Below are 24683 nucleotides of genomic sequence, written 5' to 3' on the forward strand. Positions count from 1 at the left end.
CACCGCATATTGTTAAGATAAACTTATTACTGAATGATTAGAGAAATGTTTAATGAAACTTTACTACCAAGTACTTTTTAAATTATTTAATTCTTCCTACCTTATAATTAAATATAATAGACTTAATATTATTTTCAGATTGTTTTTTTGTAGTGAGAAATGATCAAGAGTTAATCTATAGGAGCGATAGCACAGCGGTAGGGCGTTTGCCTTGCAAGCAGCCAACATGGCCAACCCGAGTTCGATTCCTCCGCCCCTCTCGGAGAGCCCGGCAAGCTACCGAGAGCATCTCGCCCGCACAGCAGAGCCTGGCAAGCTACCTGTGACGTATTCGATATGCCAAACACAGTAACAACAAAGTCTCCAATGGAGACGTTACTGAGCCTGCTCGAGCAAATCGATGAACAATGGAAGGACAGTGATCACCACACAATTTCTTATAGAATTCATTTTAATATAATTATTTTTATAGAATCTCTGTTACCTTTTAATTGATTTATCATTAGTTTGCAACATTATAGGATTTTGTGGGTACAGCTTTAATGCCTCTATCCACTGCCCACTGTCCTCTCGTTGTTCATTGATTTGCTCGAACGGGCTCAGTAATGTCTCCACTGTGAGACTTTGTTGTTACTGTGTTTGGCATATTGAATACGTCACGGTAGCTTGCCAGGCTTTGCCGTGCGGGTGAGATATTCTTGGTAGCTTGCTGGGCTCTCTGAGATGGGCAGAAGAATCAAACTTGGGTCGACCATATTGGATGCTTGCAAGGCAAACGCCCTACCCGCTGTGCTATTGCTCCAGCCCAATGCCTCTATACTATATACAATTCACTATACCTACCACAAAATCGACGAACAATGGGAGGACAGTGACAGTATACCTACCACCAAAGTCTCAGTGCCAGCCTGCCACCATAAACAGTCATTGCTTCTACTTGACCCTCTCCCTCTCATAATTACTGTAGGCTCTACTTAGTCTAGGAGTTGCTTTTTGTTGTTTTGAGATAGTTTATTTGATTTACTTATTTATGTTCTACATGTGGGTCAAAAAATTTAGTCATTGTCTTCCACATCCTGATTTATTTCACTTAGCATTGTTACCTCAAGTTTCATGCATGTTGTTCCATCCAAGAGGTCAACTTCACATTTTTTCGTGACAGAGTGATATTCAATTGAGCAAATATACCGTTGCCTCTTTATGCATTCATCTCTTGATGCATGCATAGCTTGATTCGATATCGTGACAGTTATGAGTATAGCTGCTATGAAGATAATAGAGCAAATGTGTCTTTAAACTAATGTCTTCATATCCTTAGAATGAGTGTATCAAGCAGCATTTTTGACCTTTATGAGACAACAGAAAGAAGTTTATGGATATTAGCAATCTATTTTGAAGGAAGAGTGAGAGAGAAAGCTGAGAAAAATTATTACATATAATGTATATATTAGATATAATGATATATATATATATAATGACTAGTAGTGACAACGTTTTATACTGAAAAACATAATAAAGGAGATGGAATAAAATGAGAAGCCAGAGAAAACCAGAGAAGACCTCTTAAATAAATTATGTTTGAAACATTGGAAGCATATTCAGAGGCATATGAGTCAAATATCTATCTATAGGGAAAGAATTCTAGACAGAGGAAGTAGCAAGTCTGATGTGTTTTAAGCAAAACACAAGAAATCATGCAGTGCTCAAAGAGGACACTGGGGGAAGTAAATTTAAACTGTGGGATACTGGGTAATGTGAGGTCTTATGAATTATTGTATATTTTTCTGAAGGTAAAAAAGGAATAAATAATTTTGATCAGCTGTGTGGCATGCTCTAACGAAATATTTTACAAGGATTACTCTTGTTTCTGTGTGTTGACACATGAATACATGCAAGAAGTTGAGATTAAAAAAGTCTGAATAGTTCAGGTAAAATATGATGGTAGATTGGACTAGAGTGGAAACTGCAAAGTTGGCACAGATGAACAACTTGGGAATTAACTAACTAGTGAGCTAGAGGAGTTGAGAAGGATAAATACTTGAAAATCATTGCAAACTTTGCTTTGTTGTTGTTGGTAGTCTATTTGCTATTGGTGGTGGTAGTGGTATGCAACCTCTAGTTTAAACATCTAAAACATAATGAAATGAGTGAAAGGAAAGGATTCTTTGGACTGTGGCAGGGGCTTATTGGCACTTCGAAGAAGGGGTTGGGGTAGAAAATTATAACTAAAAATATTAATACTAACACTGATGTGAACTAGTATTATCTCAGAAAGTCAATAAAACATTGATGGTTTCAACTAACTAAATAATATTCTTGAAGTTTTAAATTAAATTGTGGAGATAGGTTTTTATCTTTGGAATATCAATATTTGTGAGTCCTTTTAGCTATCTATTGAATAAAACTGGGCAGTTAGAAGAATTATGGTAGACATCAAAACTAAAAGTAGAAATATGAAAACCATATTCTGTAAACTTCACACTCTCGTTGAGGGTACCTGGAACCCCAAGTTAGGGAGATACAAAAGCAACTACTAGTGTTCCCTGGAGCACCTAGTTACTTATATAAACATTAACTGCAGAAGAATGTTGGAGGACCATTTCATGAGTAGAGAGAGATTCCCCCAAGGAGGACAATGTCTCTGTATAAAGCGACAAATAAAGTGATAGCTTTGGAGGAGGGCTTGGGGAAATATTTAATGGGATTTGTTCATGAAAAAGTGGGGAGAAGGAAGTTGAAATTAAATAAAAGGCAGTTTTGAGATTTTATCAGCTGTCATCCCTTGAACTAGATCCTCAGTTCAAGTAGGTGAAGTTTTTTTTAAATTCATTTTCCTATTGTGTTTTCTGAAGACAAAAGAAACTGAAAAATTTTGAGGGGCCGGGGCCAGAGCCCTACTACAGTCTATGGGGTGTTTGCTTTCCATGCAGCTGACCTGGGTTTGATTCTCTGCACCCTTTATAGTTCCCAAGCCCACCAGGAGTAATTCCTGAGTGCAGAACCAGGAATAAACTCTGAGCACTACCGGATATAGCCCAAAGACAAAAAAAAGATGTTGATATGAATAGTTACAACAGAAAGAGAACTGTTAAGCTTTGGGGGAAGTGAAGAAATAAAGTACTATGATGACTCCCTTAGGTAGGTGGTAAGAAATAAATCTCATGGTAAAAGTACGTTCTGCTTAGTGGTCACAGGTGAAAAAAATGCCCAGTATATGTGAATGAGCGAAGAATGAATGGCTGACCCTGTAGAGAAGGTTCCAAACACTATTTTCTAAGAAAAATTTAGTTATTGTGCCTTATAATACTATCAATGATAGGATTTCATACATAAAATATTTCAACTTCACATCTTTTACCAGTGTTTCCCTCTTAACCTAAACCCTACTCCCATCTTTTACGTCTTCATCCTCCACCCTGGTGAGCTCAATTCTACAGACTCGTTCTTCAGCTCTCTTGTCTTTGGACATTTCAAGCATTATTGTATTTTGGGCTGGAGCGATAGTACAGTGGGTAGGGCGTTCGCCTTACAAGCGGCCAACATGGCCGACCCGAGTTCGATTCCTCCGCTCCTCTCGGAGAGCCCGGCAAGCTACCAAGAGTATTCAATATGCTAGACACAGTAACAACAAAGTCTCCAATGGAGATGTTACTGGGCCCGCTCGAGCAAATCGACGATCAATGGGAGGGCCTTTACTTTTTACTTTACTTGTGAGAGACAGAGCACGTGTCTTGCTATCAGTCAATTATGCTTTAAATGACTTTCTATACTTCCAAATTTTAGTCTGCAGATAATTTAAAGTGCAATTCCTTTGAAGGAGACAACATTCTAATAAAGCCTCCTAAATTGTTGCAGTATTTCCCATGGTTTTTTTCTATTCCAAAGGAAAAGTTATGGACAGTAAGAACAGTAAGTACACAGAAGCTACTGGATGTTCTTGAGATAGAGAGAGAGAAAGAATACAGGAACAAAAAAGTAATAAGACAGAAGACTGAAGACATCAACTGCCCTTGGCATTGAGCTGGCTGTGGATAGCTCAAGTGATCCTGCCTTGGTTTCCACTGCAATGTTTAAATTCTGTTTCATTTTTATCATAACGGTCCTCCCGTTGTTCATCGATTTGGTCGAGCGGGCCCAGTAATGTCTCTATCGTGAGACTTCTTGTTACTGTGTTTGGCATATCGAATACACCACAGGTAACTTGCCAGGCTCTGCCGTGTGGGCGAGATACTCTCGGTAGCTTGCCGGGCTCTCTGAGAGGGTTGGAGGAATCGATCTCGGGTCGGCCATGTTGGCCAATTGTAAGGCAAACGCCCTACCGCTGTGCTATCGCTCCAGCCCCATTTTGATCATATGGTGGCCAATATCTTGGGGTTCTGGCAATTTAAAAATATATCATCATTTCTCTGTCAGAACCATTTTGAAATGGCTTCAACTTTCCTAATAAGAAATGCATTTTAATACCTTGAAATCTCCACAGCAAGATTCTGGTCACACAGGAATTTGGGGGCTTCCAGGGAGACTGAGAGGAAGCAGAAAGCCCACATCTAAACTTGACACATGTTTTAATATTGTAACATGCAATTTATGTCAAGTTGCAGAGAAAATGCAACATGGCACTAATGAACACAGTCTAATCAATTAAAAAATTTTAACATGTCACTTGAATGCCTTCTCAAAGATAGAGTATGGTTTAATATATCGGATGTTAATGCTGCAAATCTAAAGATGGGGCATTTTTGACCTTGAGAACATACTGATGATAATTCTCTGTGAAATATGCCAGTTGCAGTGTCAGAAATGTGCACACTGCCGAGGATTGCTTAAAAAATGGAAATAGGATTTCATATGATTGACCTTCTGGATCACATATGTGCTGGAATGCCTTTTGTGCTGATGTAGGAAGCTTAAAACACCGAGTTCTTAGAAAAGAATCCATTCACACTTTCTCAGTTTCTAAGTCACCAAGGCTTTTTAAGTGCAGTTTTTAATTTTTTAAACTAACTTGAGCCTCTTGTTAATACAAAATTTCTGGCAGCTCCACTTTTGTTTCTCAAACGGGATCTTACTGAAAAGACTTAGTGGGTGAAGAAATAAATATGGAGGGATTCTGTTAAAGTCTCTTAAAAGTCTCAGCTAATATTTAAGGGAGAAAGGAAAAGACTTAAAAGAGGAATGTTAATGAAGAACATGCATCATTTTTGTTATTATAAATCCTAATAGATTTGTGCAGGTACTGTTAAATAGGATTTACTTTTCGTTAAGATGGCAGCAACAAAAACAAAACATCAGCTCCCAACAAATGGGTTCTCTTGAAATGTGCTACAGATCTTTAGTTTGTCTTGTGTGGGGATGAAAACTGAGGTACACAATGGAGGTTTGAGGGAAATATTAAATGCAGACATAGAACAGGCACAAGATGTTGGAAGAAATTGACTCTTCTGAGAGCTGAGTATGATCACAATATATAAGGCAGTACCAATGTATGTTTGTCTATGAGTGAATACCTACTTTGGAGTTTCACCGTTTTCTAGTAGTGCCTCAGTTATGATAGCAAGTAAGGTATGCCCTAAAAAACACAGCCAATCAAAAGATCTTGCATCCCTAAAACACAATGCTCGGAGTTTTTGTTCCATTTTTCATTCTGGATTCTGAAAAATCACTACACATTTTAATTTCATTATTAGTTTCTTTGAAAATGTGATATGAAATAGTTCAAATCAAAGGCATCAAGAAAATTTATTTACAGCTCTTGCTTTATAGTTATTTTACTATTGTATTTTTTCTGAGACAAATACTGCATGAGTCAAATTCTCCTAAACATTGCAAGTCTGGAAGGAAGCTCTCAACTTTCGCCAAGTGCTTCTGACACAAAGGACTACTCAGTCTGATTAGGAATGTCTCTATTCCCTGTGGACTCCCTCAAGGGATCTATATGAGGTTATATTTCCTCTTTAAAAGTGACAGTCAGAAATGGAATTAGATTACATTAGATTACTTACAGTTCCTTTAAAAGATACATGCAATTGCATATTGGTGCATGTACATGGGTGCTATTTTCAGTGAGGGTCTCAGCATTTCTGCTAACCAGAGACACAAAGGACCTCAATTGTGCATCCGTTAGAATCTGGAGAAAAATCAGACATAAAAATAATAAAACTATTTGCTTTTCTTTTACTAAAACATAATTACTAAAATAATAAAAGGGCATGATACTAGTATTTTGAATAGTTTAAGATTTTAAGTGATTAACTAAAGGCATAATTACCTAAAAGCTCTTATTAGAGAAATGTTAGCAGTTCCATAAATCCTCTTTAGTTAGCTATGGGTTGCAGAAACATACCCATGATTTGTGGCAGAAGACTATGTAGAAAGAGGGAACATTTATTGAACTGCCTTTTAGTGAATGACAATCCATTTAGTGCTGTATAAATAGCTATTTGGTCAGCAATAGATAATATCACTGGTTGCATTTAACTGGAAACATGTAGAAAAATGAAATACTTTTTTTCCCTATCAAATTAGTTGTTAGAGCACCACCCAGATGCAGTGAAGACAGTCAAATTAATCACAGTTCAGAAATGCAACGGTGCCAATTTTTAGCAACCGTGCCAATTTTTAGAAATACTCTACAATTACCCTTAGAATATTTGAAATACTCTCATACTAGTATAGAAATACTCTACAGTTAACTATAGTTCCCTTGGATAGACCTTAGAAAACAACCCCCCAAAACCCTCAGCCACACCTCCATCTGGAAAAAAACTCAAGTCAGCAGCATGTCGGTGTTTTGCTGGAATGAATCATCTGATCTGATCTGATGTGAATTTCTGACCTAATTTTGCTATTGGACTCAGTGTGCAGGCAGAGAAAACAAGGTTAATGTGTTGATAAGGGGATGAGATTAAACAGCAGAGAGTACCTTAATAACCCTCTCTAATTTCAGCTTCCTCTTGTGTTTGTGATTAATTCCAATCACTTTTCTATTAATCATTTCAGAGGACCGCATGCTGCTTTGCTTGTTTTTATGTTAAAATTATGCACCCAGATTTTCTTTATTCAAAGGAAATATCTGGTCATGGAGGGGGAAATGGGTAGCAACACTAAATGTGTGTGGCGAGATTTTTAACTCATCCAACCACACAATGAAAATAGATGACTCAGTAACTTTCCCTCCTCACTAACTGTTCTTTAATGAACCAGAAGGCCAATTTACAGGGCTCATTTTGAATGGATGGATTATTAAACATATTCTAGGTTGTATTTTTTTCCACACTGTTGGGGAAAAGTCAAAACGTTAATAATTAGTATCTAAGAATCACACTTCTGCTCCTGATTTTCTGTTCAAAGGAATGTTTGGCCCTTTTAATTGTTGCTCCAGTTGATTTTGTGAGTTAAAATGGTGTCTGTCCTGAGGGCTGAGTGTTTTCAGGCAGAGCTACTTTTGTTCTCTTGCCATTGTTGCCAACTTCTGCATCTATTTACAATTCATAGAACATACTCTACTTGCAATAGAGCTGATTGTAGATTTTGCATTCCATCACTATTCAGGACCAATTAGAACTCACATAAAGAAGGATCTTTAATGGATAATGTAAAGGTAAGTTTCCTTCTCAGATTTTCTTAGGAGAGCTCTGAGTACTTAAATTTCTTTACAGTTTAAATGATCTCTGGGACTAACGCTGACTTTACATTTTAAGATGCTCGGTCTGTTCTTTATCTGAAATTAATGGACAGATGTTGGCAAGAGGAGGGGCTTTTCAGAATCTAACCCCATATGGTTGAGTCAAGAGAATTAAGCTGTTCTTAGGGTAAGGAATAACAGCAGAGAGTGGACTGTCAGAACATCCAAAACCACACAGTCAGGATAATTGAAAAGAAATCCTTTGGAAATTGAAGGTAATGTTTCTTTTAGTGGGAATGTTAAATATTTAGAGATGTTCTAAATTAATTGACAGCAGTTTTGAGTCTAGATCTATTATATTTTTTCTGACTATAAAAGGATATTCTCAATCTGTAACTAAACATCGCCTTTGTATAGGGTTTAAAAACCCAGTCGAGGAAATGAAATTATTAAATTTGGGAGGATTTCTAACTACTAAACATGCAATGTGGTTTAGTGAACTTGATTAATGTAATGAATAAAATGGTCAGAGCGCTGAGGTTTCTGTTCAATTTTGAGGTATCCAGAAGGAAACATCTTTGTTACAAATACATGGGTCACCTTGACATTAATTTTAATCATGAACTGATAGAATGAAAATCAATCCGTCCTCTCCAAATGGATCTGCTCATATCATGTGTCTAGTTAAAAGTTCTCTTCAATGTTCTACTCAGAAGTGGAAACACAAAGCAGATTATACATATCCATGCTGGAATATCAGTATTTTGTAGCCTGCCAGGAAGCAAAGGAGAAAAAGAAATAACCATTTTTTAAAGGAAAAAAAACATTTTCAATAAGATACACAGGAAGTTGTTTTAAAAATAAAGAGACCTGCATTTAAAATCCATTATTCTAATTAGTAAATTGCATTTTATTCTGTGATTCTAGGCTAAGTATACCACTCAGCATAGCCTGGTGTTTGCATAAGAAATGAAGTGGTTCTGCATTGCAGAAAGAGCATTAAGAGGGAACTTCTTAACTCTGTACTAGGCTGCTGTTTATAGGTACCCTCATGGAGTTCTTTTGTTTCTATGTAAACTTTTACAAGGAGGATTTGTTATCACTTCTTAATGTTCTAACTGCTTGGGATAAAACCTGGAACAGTAGAAAACTTGTATCCTAAGGAGATTTTATAATCTGGTGACAGTAGGGTGACAGCAACAAATGATATGTAAGTGAAGCCTGGAATTAAAGTGCGGTGGTTCTATACAGAAAACTATTAGAGGATGCTGGGTCAGGAGTGTGACGAGAAGACAATTTTAGAGTGAATAGAAAAGGATGCCGGAGGTACCAAGTGAAGACCTCAGTCAGTGAGGAAGAGAACAGTGCAAACATCCAGGGAGACAGATTTCCAGGAGGAAGGATCAGACAGAGTCAAGGTGTTGGGTTGGATGGAGCTTTTCCTGTTTGTGGGAGAAACTATAAGGCGGGCAGCAAGGGTGGAGCAGAGCAAAGGAGATGGAGGTCATTAAAAGGCCAGAAGCCATGAGGACAGCTCAAGATAGGATATGGAGGGCACTACCGAGACTGTCTCTCCCTCACGATGGAACTGAGAGGGAGTGAGAAGTCCTTCCAACCCAGAGTGGAACGGCCTAGTTTGACTTTGGAAAGTATCATGCTTTAAGCGAAATGAGTCAGAAAGAGAGGGACAGACATAGAAAGATTGCATTCTTCTGGGGAATATAAAGTAATAAAATAGGAAACTGACACCCAAGAATAGCTGAGATAAGTCCCAGGAGGATTACTCCATGGCTTTGAGGCCAGCCGCACATGCTAGGGGAAAAGGCAGCTTCAGATAGAGAAGGGAGCACCAAATAAAGGGTGTTGGGAGGTTCCTCTCAGGATGGGAGATGTGTGATGAGAGTAGACTATAGTCCAAACATGATTGCTACTCAATGTCTCTTTTGCAAACCACAGCACTCAAAAAGAGAGAGATAACAAAAGGGAATGCCCTGCCGCAGAGGTAGGGTGGGATGGGGGGTTGGAGGGTGGGAGGGATACTGGGGTCAGTGGTGGTGGAGAATGGGCACTGGTGGAGGGATGGGTACTTAATTACTATAACTGAAACCCAAGACAAAAATTTGTAACTCTACAACTGTACCTCATGGTGTTTCACTAATAAAAATTTAAGAAAAACAAAAGAGGATCCTTCTGACTGGGCAGTGGTGGGGTCAAGACAGAAGCAAAACATCAGTTGAGAGACCAGGAAAACCATGATGAGGGGGGAAAGGGCAGCATGGAGCTAATGAACAACTCTGGCTAGGGTGAGGAGATGTGATGGACTAGGAGAGTGTAAAAAACTATGCACGCAGAAGGTTGTGTGTTCGTGGGCTCTCTGGAAGGCTCTATCTCACCGCCCTCGTTCGATGCCCTAGAGCTGCTGTGTGTGGCCTGCATTGGGACGGCTGTTGGCCAAGGGCAGATGAAGGAAGAGACGAGGGCCAGGCCAGTTGGTCTTAGTGGCAGTTTATTGATAGGAAGTTTATCCCATAGAAGAACTTATGTTGTGGAGGGCCTAGGTTCTCTCAAGCACATGTTCCCCTTGCTAGTCTCTTGGTAGTCCATCTTTCAGCCCTGCTCTCTCCTTCTCCAGCTCCCTTCTAGTCTGGGCTGACACTCCACCCAGTCAGGTAGCCAAATCAACATAAGAAAGCCCTTCCTGACTGCTCAAGGGCAAGATACCTCTTAAGGTGTTTTTCTCTTTTCCTCAGTCCAATAAACTATCAACTATTCCTGAGGTTATGCTGGAAGGACAGAACAGTGTTATCCTACAGAGAGGAATTTTGAAGACAGCATTGATGGAGCTTAGTATAGGTTGGTGGTAGGCTCTGAGGATCAGAAAAACAGTGGTATTCTCATTAACTGGGAAGGGGCAGATAGCAGAAGCACTTGGGTGAGAAAAGTTTTGAACATATTCAGTTTGAATTGTCACCTGGACTTCCTATGGTTTCTTGATCATGGGAAGAATTTCATTTGTTACGTTAGGTTCTTTGTAATAAGATTGAAGAATTGAAGAGCTGTAGAGAAATTTGAAGTACTATATTAAACTATACCAATTTTAAGTTTGAGGAAAGGATTTTATTTTAATGTTGGTCCAGAGGGGAGCAATTGTAGATTATTCAGAGTGTAATAACAATTTTCTGAAGATCATGTTTTTTGTGCAAAATTACTGGAGTCTGTAGTCTTTATTCTAAGAGCTAGATGAGCCACATACTTGGACTATATCCAATTTAAGGCAATAATAACAGTACTAGTCTTATAATCTAAATAGAAAGAAAAAAAGGCAGATATAGATCTGTAGATCTACAATATTTGAAATTTTTGAAAAGAAAAAAAATAACGGCCTGCCAATGTGTAGATTCAGTTATTGACCATAGCAATGATCACATATGGTCTTTTTTGCAATGATGGAAACATAATTAGTTTCTTGCTTGTTTCACATTGGGTATTTTCGTTGTTGTTGTTCTTCGAAATTTCAATAAACTTTCATGCCAATATAAGAAGGAAGTTTGGAGGAACTGTGTGTAGGACTTTGAATTCAGTAATGACTTATGGAAAACTTCAGTGGCTGAATAAAAGGTGGGTTTGATGTGCTTTGCTTCCTAGTTTTACTTAAGTCCTTAAATAGTTTCTGGGGCTAGAGAGGTACTATAGCAGGCAATGCAATTGTCTTGTACTCAGCCCACCTTGGTTTTATTCCCAACATCCTATTGGAATCCAGGCACTGGAAGGAATAATTCCTGAGTGCAGATCCAGGAGTAACCCATGAACATCATTAGATGTGGCCCCAAAACCAAAAAACAAATTCCTTAATTGTTAATGCTCAAATTAAATCATTTGTTAGTGGCAATATTCCTTTGCTACTTTATTAAGAGAAACATATAAACATATACAGTAAGTACTAGAACAACCTATATATTACAATAACTCTTTTAGAACTTGTAGCTGGTACTATTTCCTTTTAAATAATTATCCCTATTATTGTTTTACTTGTAATCATTATAACCTTTATTTTTCATTGCATAATGTAATTACATTCATGGTGGGACCAAACAAAAACAAACAAACACTGGTCTCCCGTTGTTCATCGATTTGCTCAAGCAGGCCCAGTGACGTCTCCATTTTGAGGCTTGTTGTTACTGTGTTTGGCATATTAAATACATCATGAGTAGCTTGTCAGGCTTTTCCACCCGGGGGTAGATACTCTAGGTAGCTTGCCGGGCTCTCCAAGAGTGGCAGAGGAATCGAACCTGGCTTGGCCGGGCTGACTGAGCACAAGGCAAACTCCCTACTACTGTGCTATCTCTCATGTCCAAAAAAGTTCTACCTTTATCACAGTACAAAAACCAATATCAGGAAGAAATAGAATTGTTTGCTTTGAGCATTTACAAATAACCTATGCACCCAGTCCCCATTTGAAAATTTCCATCTTTATCTTTTTGTTTTATCTTCTCCATGTACACATATTTTTGTTCTTTCTCTTAAAATAGCTAAAACCACATGTGAGCCGAAAGAAAGTTGGCATATGAATAGATTTGAAAAGATGTAATAATTGGTAGTTTTAGTCTTAATTATTAAACTGGTTTCCAAGAACAGAGAAACTGTCTCTTGTGCATAGTAGGTTTTAAAACATTTGTCAAATCAGATTGTGCTGAAATGACTTGGTGTACTGACAGTACGTTTTCCAACAGTATAATAAATAAGGCAGCACAGCATGATATTTAAATATAATTCACTAATGAGTTTCCAGATATTTTTCAGGGAATCACCCTGAACATTTTCCCTCTTGGACTATGAATAGCTAAATGTTTACTCTTTTAATGGATATATAAATATATATATATATAAACTCTGAAAATGATGTAACATTTAAGCTAAAGATAAATAGAGAAAGCAATAATGAATCATGGAGATAAAATCCTACATGATATCTATGAACTAAAATATAAATTTACTTAAGAAAAATATGTTGCAACTTGATTTTCCTTCTGGAGAGCAACATTTTCAACACTGCACTGTAAATGTTACTTAAAAAAATATACAGATTTGTTTTGGATAAAAAAAAGAATAAAAAGCACAGAATCAACCAGGAGTTATCCCTGAACACAGAGCCAGGAATAAGCCCTGAACACAGCTAGATGCGGTTTAAAAGAAAAAAAAATAATATATATATTGCTATAATATATATACATATATATACATATATATATATATATATATTGCTAATCTACTAAATAAACCCAATGCTAGCTTCTGCTTGCCCTTGTTTGGGAGTTAGAGTTCTCTCTTCTTTCATGCTATTCTCTGCAGTAACTATGAGATATTCAGTTCTTCTTTGAAATGAACTCAAGGGGCTAGAGTGATTGTACAATAGGTGATTCGCATGCTTGGCATGCAGCTGACCATGGATTTGATCCCTGGCATCCCATTTGGTCTCCCAATCCCACTAGGAGTGATTGCTGAGCTCAGAGCCAGTCAGTAGTAAACCCTGAACACTGCCAGGTGTAACCCAAAAAGTAAAAGCAAAGCAAACAAACGAAAACAAAGTGAATTCAAATTACAAGGAGAAACCTGAGTCTTGAAGAATTTTCCTAGAGGGACTCTTAATCTCCAATCTATTGTTAGATTGATACCTATTTTCAAAGTTGTTTAGCTGTCTGCTATAATAGACAAATGAATTCTACTTATTTTTTCCTAAGTAAGTGACAACACAGGGCTGGAAGTCACTTGTCAAGTAAGTTATTGCATAGACTATTTTTTAAAGAAACATTATCATTTTAGCAGATGATATTTGACTTTACTTTGCTGGAGCGATGGTACTTTGTGAATTACAAGGGATAGCAATGAGTAATTGAGAAATTAAGAAGACAATGAAAAAATACTTCTTTAGCAATCAGAGCACATATAGACTATTCTCTTAGGAGAAAAGCAGTGATTTCTTTGCTTTTTTTTTGTTCTTCTTTATGTCCAATGTAAAATTCTTTGATAGGGATGTTTGATTAAAATGAAATATGAATTAGAAATAATTTACCTGTATGCTATTTTTCACATGGTTTAGGAGGAGAACTAGAGCTGATAGTTTAGCAGGTAAGCACTGCAAACCTGGGGTTTGATCCATGGCACCCTATATGATTCCCTGAGCAATGCCATGAGTGATTCCTGAGACCAACAGGTGTGGCCATAAACACCCAAATAAACAAAAGTTTAGGAGAAAAGTCATTGTAAGTAACAGATTACTTTCTCCTGCCTAGGGGCATCTCAGATAACAAAAACAAAAACCAAAATGAAGAGTTTATGATTTTTCTGGATTTTCACTCTGCCATATTTGAAGATGTCAAACATTAGCAGATCCCAACTCCCAGCATATCAACACAAATAACACACTTCTTATTCAGAAATAAATCTCATTGTGTTTTATAACAACTGTTAGTATAGACACAATCATTTCTAGGAATTAGCATTTTCAAATGAAAAATTTATTCTTAGTCTTTCTTCTTTTTTATATAATTTTCCTTTCAATAATTTCTTGGCTTTTCTTTCTTTTCCTTAGTTCCTATCTTAGATAATACAAATCAGTTCCAATCTCTGTGCATTTTGCTCTGCTCAGGTTGTACAAAACAATTTGAAAAGCTTAGACATTTCAAATAAAGCAAGAAGAGAGAAAAATATACTTTTAAAAGATGTTATATAGTTCAACAGATTAAAAATGAGATAAAGACATAGGGGAGAAAAGGGGCAGAAAATTAATGCTTAGTAAAAGCCTTTTTAGCAAATCATAGTGAATCTCATTAATAAAGAATTCTTCTACTAAACCTGGATAATCAATCTGCCTTGTGCATTAATGATGCCTCCTCCAATTCAGGTAAATAAATTGTTCCCTAAATATTGGTTGGCAGCCACTCAAATCACAATACTAATAATTCATACATGCCATACTAAATTTCCCTGATGCATGATAAATGTTTTTAGATTAGAACAAACAGATAAAGAAGGATGATATTTTTTTTTGAATGTACCCCATTGCTAAAGGGGAAAAAAAGGATGGATAGCTAGAAAGATAAACAACAGACAAGGTCACTGCAAACCCATGTACCAAAAATAAACTGGCAGGGAATAAGACAAAGAAACACCACTGCCAAAAGTGTCAGCTAAAAATACAACCGGAAACATGTAGTCAATACAGGGCTCACAATGTCAGCAGAGAACGTTACTGTAGTGTGGAGATATCCATCAAGGAGAAACAGCCACAAGACAAGAGGAGAAAAGAAAAAAAGAAAACACACTAAATGGAGATGTCCATGAATATTTTAATTACAGTATCTACTCTGAGACTACCCAGGAACAATTCTATTTAATGATGGGTACCGTGACTAATATCCTTCTTGATGGCTAGCTGTCAGAAGCATCCATTATCCTAAGCAGATGCTTTTTAAAGACACACTACCATGCATCCTGGTCAGACTCTTTGTCTTCAGATCATACATCCTTTCTTTAAAGAATTCCAGAGATTTCACATGTGACCTGAAAACCAAATCACTTGTTTTTAAACCTGCAGTTGAAGGAAAAGTATCCCATCTCTTCTTACAAGATTAAAAGTCTCAGAGGAGATCTCTGCATGTAAGTGAGCATTTTGAAATGAGGTGGAAACTAACCCTGTGCTGTTAGATGATTGCATTAAAGCAGAAGAATGAAAGATTAGGATGGTATTGCGTTTTAGAAAGAAGAAATGCTGCTTGAGGATTTGTATTAATGCAGTGACCCTATCTGCTCAAACCTTTCCATTTCGATGTGACTTAGAATTCTAAAAAGAAGTCAGCTTAAAGGTGTCAACACGGTCCCTTGTGTAAGCTGCCTTTAGCAAAGAACCTCTATCTTTAATTTAACACAATTGGCAATCTTGGCTTGAGACAGACTGTGATTTAGTTAACATGAAAACAGATTGACCTCTGTCACCCCTGACTTGAATGAGTTGAGTTCAGGCTTGATGGCATATATAAACTCTTATAGATGACATAAACTGGGAACAGAATGAAAAGACCATGGTGAAAGTGTGAAAGAATAGACAAGCTCTCGTATCTTCAAGACAGGCCTGATCTTCAAGACAAATCCAAGAATGTTTATTTTTAATGATGTGCTTTAATAATGTATGTAATGTAACTTACCTCTCTCACCCAGATAAAACCCTGGTTTAATGAATAGGTTCAGAACAATCAACCTTATGCAATAAAACGATCTCCACTGTCAGCTAACAACTCTTGTTAGTTGCTGAGAAGGATGCAAGGATTTCCTGGCTGAGAAGAAATAGTATGTAGTGAAAACATTTACAGGTTCGATTTCTCCATCCCTCTCAGAGAGCCCCGCAAGTTGCCGAGAGTATCCTGCCTGCATGGCAGAGCCTGGCAAGCTCCCCATGACACACTCAATATGCCAAAAACAGTAATAACAAGTGTTACAATAAAGATGTTATTGGTGCCCTCTTGAGCAAATCAACGAACAGCTGGAGGACAGTGGTACAGTGCTATTTAGTTGATTGTGTGGAATATTCCAGCCCTTGCTCTTAATAAACCTGTTTAATTTTGATATATCTAGTAATTGTGCTTAATGTATCTGTCAATTTCCAAAATGGGTAATGTGTTGGGAGCCAGGGCTGGAGACTGATACTGTACTGAATATACTGCCAGTCTATGAGTTCACTCATGACTGCTCAGGCAAGCCTAAATCTTGGACTTAGAGACTCACTCTCTGTAACCCACAAGTAAGCGTTAAGTGGGAAAAAGTTTTCATGAATATGAGATAATAACCTACCAGGTATCTCACAAGCACAATTCTATGGAATGACTAATTTTTTAATCACTCCAGTGTCACATACGAACACATAGTAGAAAGCATGTGCATTTATATCATTTATATGCAATCATAGCAAAAGTCTAGCATCTGTCTGGTATGTATGTGTGTGTATATATATATGTGTGTAATATGTGAGTGTATCATTTTATACCATCTTAACATATAAGAATTTTTATTTTAATTTTCCTTTGTGTGTGCTCATGTGTGTGTGCATGCATGTATGCATAGAAGTGTGTGTGAGACCCATTAATACTTTGATGGATTACACAAAGAACATTTCTCACCAGGAATTTATCCAGCAAGTAGGACACTTTGGTTATTAAATTGAGGTCTCATGTTAGAGGCCATTAAGCAAATTATTTAGTGCATTCTGCTATAGAAGGCAAGGGAACAAGTATAATATTTTATAACTGGTTAATTTTATGCTGCAATTAAATTCTTGACACACTTGGAATGAGAAACTTAATGTGAAGGGGTAAATTAAGATGGTTTTCCTACCAAGTGAGTTCTCTTTGAAGGCTGACCTTTAAAAAAGACGTCTATGTGACTATTTAGTTAGAACCACTACACCCCATCCCCACAACGGTAGGATGGAAACTACTAATCCAAACCAAAATAAGCGTTTGGGCTTCTAGATTGGTTTTATGCAGTTTATATGTTATACAGTTAGAGTTCTACTGTGAATAATTTAGAAGGTAGGGAAGTGTCTCAGTTGTAGAGCATTTGCTCTATATTTGTGGGACCTTTGCTTAACTACCCTATACCACAAAACTAAAAAGTATTTATAGAAGATATCATATGAAAAGGTTTAAAATAGTAAAAATAGAATAATTTAATGTTTTTGTAATATACATATATTTCAACTCAACTCAATGACAGATTAGGACAAAGCAAGACTATTACTATTGTATGTGTCTGTTTGTATGTGAGAATGAGAGCATATAAAAATATAAACTATAATGCTGGAGTCATAGCACAGCGGGTAGGGCATTTGCCTTGCACGAGGCCACCCCGGGTTCAATTCGCACCATCCCTATGGTCCACCAAGCATTGACAGGAGTAATTCCTGAGTGCATAAGCCAGGAGTAACTCCTGTACGTCGCTGGTGTAACCCAAAAAAGCAAAAAGAAAAAAAGAAAAAGAAAGTGTAAACTATAATAAAATCACTAAAGATAAAACATTCAGATGTCAGGAATATACAATACTTGAAATTCAAAGAAATTATAACATCATCTGAGAAAATAATATGTTAGCTATCTCTCATTTCTTTCTTAATACTATTTTCATCTGACCACAAAATGTGGCAGTTACACATGTGGTTAAGAGAATATTTCCTCCTAGGACAGTTTTTTTCCCTTTTTTCCCCAATACTTTCTATCTATATAATTGTGGACAGATTACACAAACTCTCTGGGGTATAGTTTTCTTTATGGAAGAGTTGTAGTAATAATAACAATGGTATTAATACCTTAGGATGTTAGAAGTCAATACTATCAGCCCTTGAGAGGGATTTAAATAGAATTTATACCAAACACTAATTGAGTATTAACTTATGACCACTGTAATATACAGACCATTAGTGGGGCCTGAGCAATAGTACAGTGGGTAGAGTGTTTGCCTTCCATGAGGCCAATCCTGGTTTCATCTCCGGCATCCCGTATGGTCTCTCAAGCACTGCTAAGAGCAATTTCTTGTGCAGAGCTAGGAATAACCCCTGAGCATTGGCTAGGTGTGGCCCAAAACAAAAAATACACACCACTAAGTCAGGAATTCTCCTTTGCTCCCACTTGTATACTGCACACCAAAACACTGGACATGTAATAATTCTATTTAAATGATTTATTTAATTATGATATCTATCCTCAGATGAATAGAAAAGCTAGGAATGCAGTATACATTAGGGGCACTTATTAGTACCTCACCTTATAAAGAAATATCAAAGGTATAAATTCTTCCTTTTGGTTTTATATTACATGTGATAAATAAATTGATTACATATTGGTTGATTTTTCTTACTATGAACTATTATAGCTATCTCAAATAACAGATTAGAGATCACAGTTCTTAAATATATAAATGAAAAACATTTTTGCAAAATGAAAAGAACAATTGAGACTTCTTTTACTCTTTTCAGGCTCATGTAGTGTCAGCCTGCAAGAAAGTGGCATCCTTGTAGTCATAGAGCAAACTCTTAGATCTAGAAAGAGAAACAAGATGTGTTTCCCTGTATAATTAACCTATGCCATTTTATTTAGCTTAGATTAGAGTGAAATAGAGCAGTTGAGCAATAGTGTGTGAATTCCTTGGAAAGAAGAAATTGAAAGCTAAAAAAATATACTTAAGAGTTCTGAGCGAATTTTTTCTTGGACTGGAGAGCTAGTAGAGTAGGTAAGGCACTTGCCTTGCATATGGCTGACCCCAGTTTGATTCCTGGCACTACATATGGGTCCCTGAGCACTGTCAGGAATGATCCCTTAGCACAAATCAGGTGTGATCTCTGAACACAGCTGGATATGGTCCAGCTGCTTCCTTTTTCAAGAGGAGTGGAAAGGGGAGGAGAGGGGAGGGGAGGGGAGGGGAGGGGAGGGGAGGGGAGGGGGGGAGGGAAGGGGTGGACAGGGAAGGGGTGGAGAGGGGAGAAAAGATGACCTCTTTTTCTAAGCTTCTCCTTATTAGATTTGATGGATGAATGTTAATGCATAGTTGGACTGACTAAAATTTCAGCATTACCTGGATAATCACCATTCCATATTTAACAGCTGGAAATTTGCCAACAAATGAGTCATTTAAAAAATAAGAAAAGTGAGATATAAAAAAATGGAATTTTATCAAACTAAATTTTTTTAAAATTTATTTATTTATTGAATCACCATGGGAAAGGTTACAAAGCTTTCAGGTTTAGGTCTCAGTCATGCAAATATCAAGCACATTTCCCTTTACCAAAACTTATTTTTTACCATGAAGAACCCCAATAAAACCCCACCCCTCACCCCTCCCAGTCCCTGTGGGGCAGATGAATTCTAGTTAACACTCTATCTGCTTTGATTAGATTCATTGTTTCAATAAAAGATTCACCACTATTATTTAGAGTTTACCAACCCCCCCAAATCAGACATGCTGACAAAGCATTGTGAAGTGATTTGCTGTCTACAGCTGGGTTCAAGAATTATATGTTGGTTTTGGATTTCTGCTATTTTACTTATTGACCCTGGAAGTATTTCTACTGAAAGTCAGATAGTTAAGAAATTGGTTTCTGTGCTCTGGAGTCGTGCCGTGCTGGAGAGCTGCTAGTGGGGGGCAACTGGTGGCCTCGGTAGGGCGTGAAGGGCGGACCGAAACGCCCCCCTTCCCATGAGGTTTTAGTCGCCCCCAGTCCCCCGGCTCATACCTGCTGTCCACAAGGCTCCCATGCGGCCGCCATCTTTCTTTCCAGAGAGAAGGCAACTGGGGCAACACCCTTTCCCCTCCGGACAGACCTGATGGCCTGGATTAATGCAGAGTCCGTTCACTTTTCTGCTCCAAGCTGCTGGGTTCTGCATTAAGTCCTTGTGCTTCTGGGGCCGTGGCCATGCTGGAGAGCCGCTCGCGGGGGGCAACTGGTGACCTCGGTAGGGCGTGAAGGACGGACCAGAACGCCCCCCTTCCCATGAGGTTTTAGTCGCCCCCACACCCCCGGCTCATACCTGCTGTCCACAAGGCTCCCATGTGGCCGCCATCTTTCTTTCCAGAGGGAGGAGGGCGGAAGGGACCAACACCCTTTCCCCTCCGGGCAGACATGATGGCCTGGATTAACGCATAGTCCTTTCACTTTTCTGCTCCAAGCTTCTGGGTTCTGCATTAAGTCCTTGTGCTTCTGGGGCTGTGGCCGTGCTGGAGAGCTGCTCATGGGGGGCAACTGGTGACCTCGTTAGGGCGTGAAGGGTGGACCGAAACGCCCCCCTTCCCATGAGGTTTTAGTCGCCCCCAGTCCCCCGGCTCATACCTGCTGTCCACAAGGCTCCCATGCGGCCGCCATCTTTCTTTCCAGAGAGGAGAAGGCGACTGGGGCAACATCCTTTCCCCTCCGGACAGACCTGATGGCCTGGATTAACACAGAGCCCGTTCATTTTTCTGCTCCAAGCTGTCGGGTTCTGCATTAAGTCCTTGTGCTTCTGGGGCCGTGGCCGTGCTGGAGAGCCGCTCGCGGGGGGCAACTGGTGACCTTGTTAGGGCATAAAGGACGGACCGGAACGTCCCCCTTCCCATGAGGTTTTAGTCGCCCCCTCTCCCCCGGCTCATACCTGCTGTCCACAAGGCTCCCATGCAGCTGCCATCCTTCTTTCCAGAGAAGAGAGGGCGAATGGGGCAACACCCTTTCTCCTCCGGCAGACTTGATGGCCTGGATTAACGCATGGTCCATTCACTTTTCTGCTCCAAGCTGCTGGGTTCTGCATTAAGTCCTTGTGCTTCTGGGGCTGTGGCTGTGCTGGAGAGCCGCTCGCGGGGGGCAACTGGTGACCTCGTTAGGGCGTGAAGGATGGACCGGAATGCCCCCTTTCCCATGAGGTTTTAGTCGCCCCCACACCCCCGGCTCATACCTGCTGTCCACAAGGCTCCCATGTGGCCGCCATCTTTCTTTCCAGAGAGGAGAGGGCGAATAGGGCAATACCCTTTCCCCTCCGGACAGTCATGATGGCCTGGATTAACACATAGCCCGTTCACTTTTCTGCTCCAAGCTGCTGGGTTATGCATTAAGTCCTTGTGTTTCTGGGGCTGTGGCCGTGCTCCAAACTTAACTATGATTTTCAGAGAGAAACGTTGGGTCAATTACTTCCCATGGATCACTTTGTATATAGAGAGATGTCACGCGGCAGCGTGGTTTGAGGAAAAGTCCTAGTTCCCGCATACTCGAGCTGTGGTTGTAGAGGCTTCTGGTCACCGGGGTTCCATCTGGGGGAGGCGGGATGTGGTACCTACCCCATCTGGGGCGTCCCGATGATCTCGGCTCTTTTTGGAACCTGTTTTTTTTTGTTTGTTTGTTTTTTTCTTCGGGATCTGTGGATCCCGCCCTCCATGTTGTTCTTCTCTTCAGCTGAATGCTTCAAACTAAATTTTAGTCAAGATTATTTACAATCAAAATAGCTCAGATTGTTCTTCTATGAAAATCATAGTCATGCTGTTCAGCGGTCTAAAGTTAATTTGATGGATGAAGGGACAGCTAGAAAGACTTGATTTTAAAAAGTATAATAAAATATACTTAATGATAAGATCTCTATTAGAAATAAATTAATTTGCACTGTAAGGGTGTTTTAAATTGTTGATGTTGTTTTGTTTGTTGGGCATACCCGGTGATGCTTAGGGTTATTTATACCCTCTGCTCTGGGGTCAATTACTGTGGTACCTCAGGGGACAATTTATACTCTCCTCTGTCCTCACTCCACTCCCTTTTCCAACAAAGCTACTGTGTGTGTGTGTGTGTGTGTGTGTGTGTGTGTGTGTGTGTGTGTACACTACTAAAGTAACATCTCTGAATTTGGAGGTGGGGTGTATTGGAAAAATTAAAAGAACTTAATTTTTCCCTCTTCAGTCTTTGAGCAATTCCTGAACTCTGCATATAACATCTTTCTGTCTTGGATTAATAACACAGTTGGGTTTTAAATATTTTTCTTCCAAAGTAAAGACTGCATTCAGATTCGTTAATTTTCATTTTTGTCAAAAGTGAATATTGAATATTTATAAAGCTGAATATCCCTGTCTCTTCATTGTCATACTGGGTTCCTTTTGAATATAGATCACAGAAGATAGGACATGAAAAATGAATTAAATCAGAATTCTGACACCATTGGGAAGTTCTGCTTGTTAAGAACCCTCTATTCTCTTCCATGCTTTCTTACTCAGGTACTTTTTAGCTTCTGGGCAGCAAGCTTTTACTGACATTTATTTTACACTTTACAGGTGAGAAAGTTTCTATACAGATACTCAAATCTTCTGTTATAGAGTGAAATTATCTTCAATTTATAAAATAAGGAACATTACAGTAAAATATCAAACTTTATTGACGAAGGGGTAAGAGACATCATACAGGGGTTAGGGTGCATGGCTTGCATGCACTATGAGTAATCCCTGAGCACAGAGCCAGGAGTAGCTTCTGAGCACAATGGGGTGTGCCCACAAGCAAAAATGTGGCCCAAATTTGTTCTGGAGTCATAGTTTTGCAAACTCTGCTAGTCTTTCCATTGATTTTGTTTTCTATTTGCCACTCTCCAAGTCACTTTCTTTCTAAAGGGTATTTCATGTGGCATTCTGAACTTCTTCAAACACGTTATTTGGGAAAAAATATCAGGACTTTGGAATTTAGATCTGTACACACTATTGAATTCTCTAGTTAGATTACTGAGTCATACGTAAAATGGCATTTTGAGAGGACATTGAGGGAACGTTTGAAGTTCTAGGATAGCAAGATATTAAGAATGTTTATAGCATAGGAGTGAAAAAAAAACATGAGTAATTTCACAGAGCACATGCTAGCAGCTGACAGTGACTATCCCACACATATCACATAAATTTTACATGCTCTGCTTCTTTAACCCCAGAGATAGGTAGGTATTACTATTTGCATCATTTCACAGGTAGAGAATATGCATCCTAGAGACATAAGAAGTATACCATGACCTCACGGTCCCAGATCAGAGTTGGGTCAAAGTTCAAGTATACCTGACTACAAAGAAAACAACTAGAATAAGAAGAGAATGAGATGAATCATAAAGAATACATTATTTGGGGGAGGAGGTGGCAATTAGGAATTAATTATGATCAGCCCATCATTTGCTTCTTCTTGAGCTAAGTACACCTGACAGTCCATACCGACAATTTCAGCAGAATTCGTAATCCAAATGCCGAGCTGAGTTTTCACAGAGTGTGACTACAAAGAGCCAAGATAACTTTCTGAGATCCTAGAAAGATCTCAGGAAATCTCTAAAGGCATGATTCATTTCTTGGGCAAATCCATCCTATCTTTGGATTTTACCAGAAATAAACACATCTGGAATTTCTTATAACATCTGTGATATTTTGAAGAACAATAGCAAAGGAATTATTGCTTCTGAATAAAACATGTTCAGGTAGTGGAAAATCCCTTCATAATAAAATCCCCAGCACAGAGGAAAAGGAAACTATGAAATCATCTTACAGTTCTCAATTGCATGCAATGATAATTGACCATTCAAGATAAATCCTTTATATTTAAAAAAATGATAAACAAAAGCAGTATATTTGCATTCAGGATATCCAACAAGTACTTAATCTTTAGCCAAGACCTCACAAAGCTTCCTTTCCCAGTGATTTTCTTTGATTATTAATTTGAATTCTTCTGCATCTATGCTAGAGCCACATGTCAGGAAAAAAGAAAACAAAACAAAAACCTTAGTTTCACACTATGTACTTACATGGGAACCCCAGAATCATATGTTTCCAATGTTAGTATAGAGGCAAAGAGCTTCACGGGCTTTTAAGCAGACATACACTATTCTACAATCACGTGACAGTGTCTAAGGTCAGCTGCCTTTGCCAAGGGAGTGTGTCAGCACCAACGGATAGACTGGGTTATTCTAAGTTTGTCATTATATGCAGTGCCAGATCTCTAACTGGAGTTGGACATTGCAAAGCGAGTGCCTTATTTTTGTAATATCTCCAGGTTTTATACTAGTACATTTAAAAAATCCACTTGAACTAAAATCCATATTACCTACATATCAATGCTATAGAGGAATCAGGCAGTTTAACAAATGATATTTTTTAAAATTTTGGTTTGTATATTGGCTTACTTAACAAAATTCAATTTTTTAATTTATTGTTGGAATCTGCCTTTCTTTTAGCTTTGTTGTGAGAATATAAATGGACAACTCACAAGATCCTATGATAGATAATTGATGAATCTTGTGATTTGCGGTAAAGATTTTGGGTTTTAAGGGAGTCCATTTTCAATTTCCAATGCTTGTCGATTTGATTCTAATCCTTTGAATTAGATTTTATCCTCTAATGTCGATTATTTTAATCCTAAATAATCATGTTATGTGCAATAATTTTAGTTAACATGCATACTACATACTTCTAATCCTACCCTCATCACTCTCCTCTCATTCTTTGTCTTTCTCTGTCTCTCTGTCTCTTTGTCTCTCTAATGAACTTACTTGCT

General features: G+C 38.4%; 1 protein-coding gene and 1 long non-coding RNA gene across 3 annotated transcripts in view; one reads left to right on the forward strand and one right to left on the reverse strand.

Moving 5' to 3' along the window:
- The window catches only part of NYAP2 (neuronal tyrosine-phosphorylated phosphoinositide-3-kinase adaptor 2), a 347775-nt gene that overhangs the window by 15001 nt on the left and 308091 nt on the right, over window positions 1–24683 (forward strand). The gene's annotated exons all lie outside the window — the stretch shown is intronic.
- On the reverse strand, window positions 1129–23964 carry LOC130030103 (uncharacterized). Its single transcript, XR_008793458.1, has 3 exons — window positions 23935–23964; window positions 6003–6127; window positions 1129–1346 (listed from the first exon to the last, which is right to left on the reverse strand). It is a non-coding gene; the product is annotated as an uncharacterized LOC130030103 (long non-coding RNA).

This window comes from Sorex fumeus, unplaced genomic scaffold, assembly GCF_029834395.1.
Source record: "Sorex fumeus unplaced genomic scaffold, SorFum_2.1 ptg000005l, whole genome shotgun sequence".
Lineage (NCBI taxonomy): Eukaryota > Metazoa > Chordata > Mammalia > Eulipotyphla > Soricidae > Sorex > Sorex fumeus.